The 6,494-nt window shown below is 32.8% G+C and overlaps 1 pseudogene; it reads right to left on the bottom strand.

The window, feature by feature from the left end:
- Positions 1 to 758: 758 nt before the first annotated feature.
- Positions 759 to 1,703, bottom strand: LOC114042182 (annotated as a pseudogene).
- Positions 1,704 to 6,494: the final 4,791 nt, after the last annotated feature.

The raw sequence follows: 6,494 nt of genomic DNA, 5'->3' as shown, positions 1-6,494 counted from the left end.
AAGGCATTTTAGTGGTCATAAACAGAAGAATGCTTTTGGTCAGACTCCTCCAGTCCTATAGTTGCTGACATAGGAAGGGTATTTTGAGTTCAATCAGAGAGCAGAGCAATCCTTGCTTAGAGTATGCAAAGCATTGCGGTAAGTTAAGTCCAGAGTGGGTCGAAACGTCTCTCCTGATTGACCAGATCTCTGAAGTTGGGGCTCAAAATGATTTTGAGTGGGGTCTACAGCATTTTGCTAAAAGTTGTCCAATATTATTTCATTTGATCCTCACAAGGATCTGTGTGTCAGGTGCTGTTATTTCCATCATTTTATAGATGAGGCAAGGAGAAGTTAATAGACTTGTCCAGGATCACACAACAAATAAATGTCTAAGACCAGACTTGAAGTCAAATTTTACTGACTCCAGGCAGAAATCTCTTCACTGTATCACCTAACTCTAATTGTGTGTGTGTGTGTGTGTGTGTGTGTGTGTGTATGTAACAGACTTCTAGCTCTATAATACACAAATATATGTTTCTCTGTGTATTTATATACATACAGACACATATATACATATAAATATATCTATATATGTATTTCAAGTGCTTTATAAAATTTATTATCCTCTCCATATACTAATATCATTAGAATAATTACTATTAATAATTTTTGGTGGCATCATTACCTATTCAAAGGAAGATGGAATTCTTGACAGAGGTGGGGTTCTTGAAGGAAGCCTGGATTAAATAGACAGAACTCATGGCTGTCAGGTTTTGCTATTTGCTGGATGACCCAAGCCACTTAGGTAATAATATCTTCATTGCCACAATCACATCCTTGTTTCTCAGACTATATATTAGGGGATTAAACAATGGGGTCACAGTGGTATAGAAAAGAGACAACACTTTTTCTGTTCCTCCTGATTCTTTGGAGTTGGGGAGTAAATATGTAATAATAGCAGATCCAAAGAATAAACCCACAACAATGAGGTGGGAGGAACATGTAGAGAAGGCTTTGGATCTCCCTGTAGCTGATGGAAGCTTCAGGATAGTGGTGATTATTTTAATGTAGGACACAAGTATCAATAGAAAAGGAAACATACCAAACAGCACAGCATTAGCATAGACTGGAAATTCATTAAATAATTTGTGCCCACATGTTAGTTTCACTAAGGGAGGAACATCACAGAAAACATGATTGTGCTTGTTAGAACCACAGAAGGGAAGAGAGAAAATCTCATATGTCAACCCTGCCTGAATTGAAATTGCACTGATCCAGCAGCCAATCACCAACTGGACACACATTTTGTAGTTCATGATTAAAGGATAGTAAAGAGGTCTACAAATAGCCACGTAATGGTCATAAGCCATTACCGCCAAAAGGAAGCACTCAGTACACCCAAGAATAAGAAAGAAGCCAAGTTGTATAGCACAGGTTGAAAGAGAAATGTTTCTCCTTTGTGTCCAAAGGTCTGCCAGCATTCTGGGGAGAGTCACTGAAGTGTATCAAATTTCCAAAAAGGAAAAATTTCCAAGGAAAAAATACATGGGAGTCTGGAGAGTAGGGTGAGAAATGGTTATGACAATGATGAGTCCATTCCCTATCAGTATGCTCACATAGATGATAACAAAAATTCCAAATAAGAGTGCTTCAAGATTTGGAACCTCAGAAAATCCCAGGAGAATGAATTCTGTTATTGCAGTGAGATTTTCTCCTCCCATTTATTCTGTAGCTTCCAAATGAAGAGACAGTGAAGCAAGGATGTGTGAGTCAGTTGCTTACTCTGGGCCTCAATTTGTCCTCTGTAATTAGTTTAGATTAAATGATAGTTTCTTTTCAGCTCTTTAATAATCAATTTTAAATATCTAAGACCCCATTAATTAAACAATTAAAAATATTAAATTCTCACTGTTCAACTCAATATTTATAATAAGCATAATAATGATAATAATGAACATAATAATAAACCACAAAACCAGTAGTTATATTCACCTGTGCAAGAGTCCACAGAAAATTAAATTGCTATATCATAATGGCATAGTGACCCTTTTTTCATTTTTTTTTAAAGTCTGGATTCCACCTAGGAAAAGAAGATGTGAAACATACAAGGGTAACAAGAATAATAGAAATTACAAAAAATTAAAATATCACCATAGCAAATTGTCCCTGGAATCTTTATATCTTACATCCATTAAATGAAATGAGAATAAGGACATCATTGTGAACATCATCATTATCACCTTGCTTATTATCAATTTTATAATTATAAATATTATTATTATCAACTTTAACACTACCAGTGTTAAAGTGCCTTCCTCAATCCTAGAGAAAATTAACTTGCATCTCCACATTTTTATTCAGTTTAAAAAGTTAGTTTATGCAACTCTGTAATAGATTGCCAAATATGAAAGGGCATGAGAGTAACTGATTTCAGACTCATTGCTATATATATTCACCAAAAAAAGTTGGAATAACATAATGTATATTGATCATGGCCTACAGTATAAATGGCATTGTCCTATTTAACAGTTATATTCTTCTGATCAACAATGTAATCAACCAGGATTTCAGAAGACCAATTAAAAAACATATTGCCTTTTTTATCTGATAGACACAGAATGAACACACAATGTAAAATAAGATATAAACCTATATGTGTATGTTTGTATACACACATATATACACAACATACATATATTGTGTATACGTGTATGTGTGTTTATATACCTACAGGTGTATATTTTCAGATAGTGATAACAAGAATAATAGAAATAAAACATATATACATATGTTACATATATACATGTACAGAGACATATATACCATATATGTATATGTATGTGTGTATGTGTGGGTGTGAATATAATATGTGTAATAGACCACCTACTAGAGTCTAAGGTTTGAAAGTTCTATCTACTTATACATACACACACATACACAAAAGTAAGATGGTATATTCTTTGGCTACATATTTGTTACAAAGTGCTTCCCCCAATAGAACACAAGTAAGAGGAAAGTACACTTTAGTCTCCTGAAAATAAGTTAATTTATAAAAATAATTCTATAGTATAGATATTTTCTTGCTCTCACATTATATGTACCAAGATAGTTATCCATTAAAAAAGCTATGTTCTTTTTCAATGTCCTTTAAATATCTAACTTTCACTTCTCTTCCACTTCAGAATTTCTAGGATTACATAGTTCTGGGACATTTAGATTATATTAACTTCTGTGAAAACAAACCAGGAATTCTAATATGGAAAACAGTGTGTGAAATGTATCCACTCTATGACAATTGTATCTTCAGTACTGGGTATGGGGATCATTGCTAACAAAACAGGAACACAGAACCCTTAGCTGAAACCCTGATGGATTCAGAGGAGGATTCTAAGGCTCAGAGAAGTAAAAATCAACCAAGTTTGACTGGGCTGCAACTCAGTGTTCTTTCTATTGCACAGCAATAGTTCTCTTTAATTAGAAAGAAAGCTTCTATGCCATGATTTTTTATACAAGCCATTTTAAAATATATGACCAGTTCTTGATGCATTGAATGATGTAGTAGATGATGAATAAATGCTTAGTGTTTGATTGCTAGAGTGGGCAGATTTAAAATACAAACAAATAAAAAAGGAGCAAAAACTTTGTTTCTCAAAACATAACTAAGTCATTCTTTTTTCTGTCATCATATTTTCAATCCTGTTATTCTACTTCCATAATGTTTTCAACACTGATGTCCTCTTGTCTGAATTCTGTCACTCCAGAAAGGCTCCGTTCAACATTCCCTATTCTCTATGAAGCTTTCTTTGACCATATGAAGTCAGGTAAACTTACCTTCTCAGAATTCCCACAACACTTAACTTGCACCACAATCCGGTGTTTAGCATGTGATGCCTTACAAAATTCATTACATTTTTAATATATATCTATCCTAGACCAACAATTAGGTTCTAACCTCTTTGAAAGGGCTCTTTCTCTATCTTGCATATAATTTGTCATCAATAATCAATTAATATTTTTCAATTGTAAAGTGAAATAGATTAAATTTGTTTCATAACAACAGAGGTATTAGGAAGACTTTCTGATCCAAAGTAACTCTGTCCCTGTTTGAGGCCTGAAATTCCACTTGGATCATTTTAAATTTTTGGTTACTAGATTAATAGGGTCATATAATAGATTTGAATGAGATCTTTCAAGTTTGTAGTCAAATCTATTCATATTGCAAATAAAATAACCTAAGTCCATTGAGGTTAAGACTTACCCAAGATCTCAAATGTAGCAAGATGAAATAATAAGTTTCAAGGCCCAAATTTATGCCACCTTATTTGACATTTTCTACCCACTTCACCAAGTAGCTGGCCTATTGCTATGCTTGCAATTTGAGTTAATTAATTTTTGTTATCTTTCCCCATGAAAAAGTTAAGAATGGATGTTTGAGAGAAGCAGATATTTACTAAGCAGGTTCTAAGAGACAATAAAAAAATAGCTTAGACAAAGCCCATTGGAAAAAAAATGAAGGTCAATTTCCCTTGAAATATATGTTGACAAATCAGGGAGTATCAAGAAAGCCTAGGAGGCCTTTGAGTAAAGCAGGCATAGATCATCCAAGCCATTAATGAAGGATCAATAAAAATAGTATGCACATTTTAAAATTTCAATTAGGAATAACATTTCGCTTTAGGTATATTATGCCTTACAAGAGTTTTCTGCACTTAGGTTATTCTGCATAGCGATCTAGGATTAATGTGGGCCTTTTTGCATTCCAATCAACAGCTCATAATCTAAACCCCTTTTCTGCCCCTATACCCTGTACTTCCCTGTGAAATTAGAAAAGAACATGGGTAGTGTTTTGAGGTGGAAAGATCACTGGCCTCAGTGATCAGTTCTAAATTTTAGTCCTTACATTGTCAAAAAAAATATACTGAGTAACATGAAATGTGCCTCATTATGCACTTCTTACTTTGTATCTTTGAAGTATGAGTAATAATATCCGTCCTCATTTCAAATGAAAATATACAGATGAAAGTTATTTGAAAAGTATAAATTTACTTTTATCATGAAATATCACTTGTTTTCAAGCCTCAGGTTTAGTCCCAGCTCTGGTTTCTTGCAATGTTTTTTGCCATTCACGAAATTTGGACTCACATTCTCCAACTATAGAATAATGAAATGGACCAAATGGTCTACAAGGTCCATTCTCATTCTTACATTCTATGTATCAGGCTGCTTATGTCACAAACAATCTATGTTATATGATTCAATTTCCCTCCAAATTCAAGAATTATTGTTATTCTAAGGCTTATTATTTTAATCATATTCTAAGTTTTAATGAATGCATTATGAATTAAATTTAAGGTTGAAGTACTTTAAAAACTCATATGATCAGCAACATTAGAAGACATTATAAAAATAAAGCAGCTTCCCCAGTACTATAATGTGATGATGGTCAACCTCACTCTTTTTTTAAATGATTATCATGAAACTGAAATAACATAATTCTTAACATGTCATTATTGAAATCTTTTAACTTTTTCTCCCCTAAACAGTACTTTGGAAGATTATCAATGTTTTACTGGGAAGTGCTTTCTTCACATTTCTTTTTCTCTTCTATTTTTCTTAATCCCTTGGTTATTTTTATTATCTCTTTCTATTTCTTCCTCTTTCACTATCACTTTCTTTACCTTTCACTCTTCCTCCCCTTTTCCCTTTCTTTTTTGGGTGCACATATGGAGTAAAAGTGCATTTTCAAGATAGTTTCCATCAAATTTTGATATTTTTACTGAAAGGTACAGGACATAGATCACAAAGAATGAAAAGTGGAAAGTGATTCTACATTTCCAAAGAATATTACTTGTAAGGAAACACATATCACCCAAATTTAGATTTTCTAGGGCCACTCTAGAAATAGGCTGGAAATTAAAGATTTGTGTGGTCACAGTAGTTTGACCATCTATGAGTTAGATTGTCAGTACCACTAAAACAAATCTGTGAAAAACATGGGCTTATTATCTACTTTGAGAGGATATTATACAGTAGAAGAAGAAATTTTGACTTTGTCTCTATGGTAAATATGGAGTTTTTCTTCATTTTTTTTAAAATGGGGTACATTTTCCATCATTATAAGCAAAGCAACCATGACTTAAATGCTTTTGCACTTAAGATGTTTCTCATTCTTTATTACTTTTTTTTTATCGCTTATTATGACTAGATGTAATTTTAATTAATGTAAACTTTAATTTAAGGGATATTTGTATTCCTAAAATGTTTATAATTTTTCCCAAATATATCCATGTCATTTGAGAGGAATATGTTACAATTTTGAAATGTATAGTTTCTACTGTAGCAAGAACTTCCTTCCTTCCTTCCTCCCTTTCTTTCTTTCTTTCTTTCTTTCTTTCTTTCTTTCTTTCTTTCTTTCTTTCTTTCTTTCTTTCTTTCTTTCTTTCTTTCTTTCTTTCTTTCTTTTGGAAAAGTGACTTCACTCCTCTGGAATTTAAAATCATTCTCTAAAAGGG

The sequence above is a fragment of the Vombatus ursinus genome, unplaced genomic scaffold (genome assembly GCF_900497805.2).
Source record: "Vombatus ursinus unplaced genomic scaffold, bare-nosed wombat genome assembly UNPS02014291.1, whole genome shotgun sequence".
Lineage (NCBI taxonomy): Eukaryota > Metazoa > Chordata > Mammalia > Diprotodontia > Vombatidae > Vombatus > Vombatus ursinus.
This window is presented reverse-complemented; position numbering and strand designations above follow the sequence as displayed.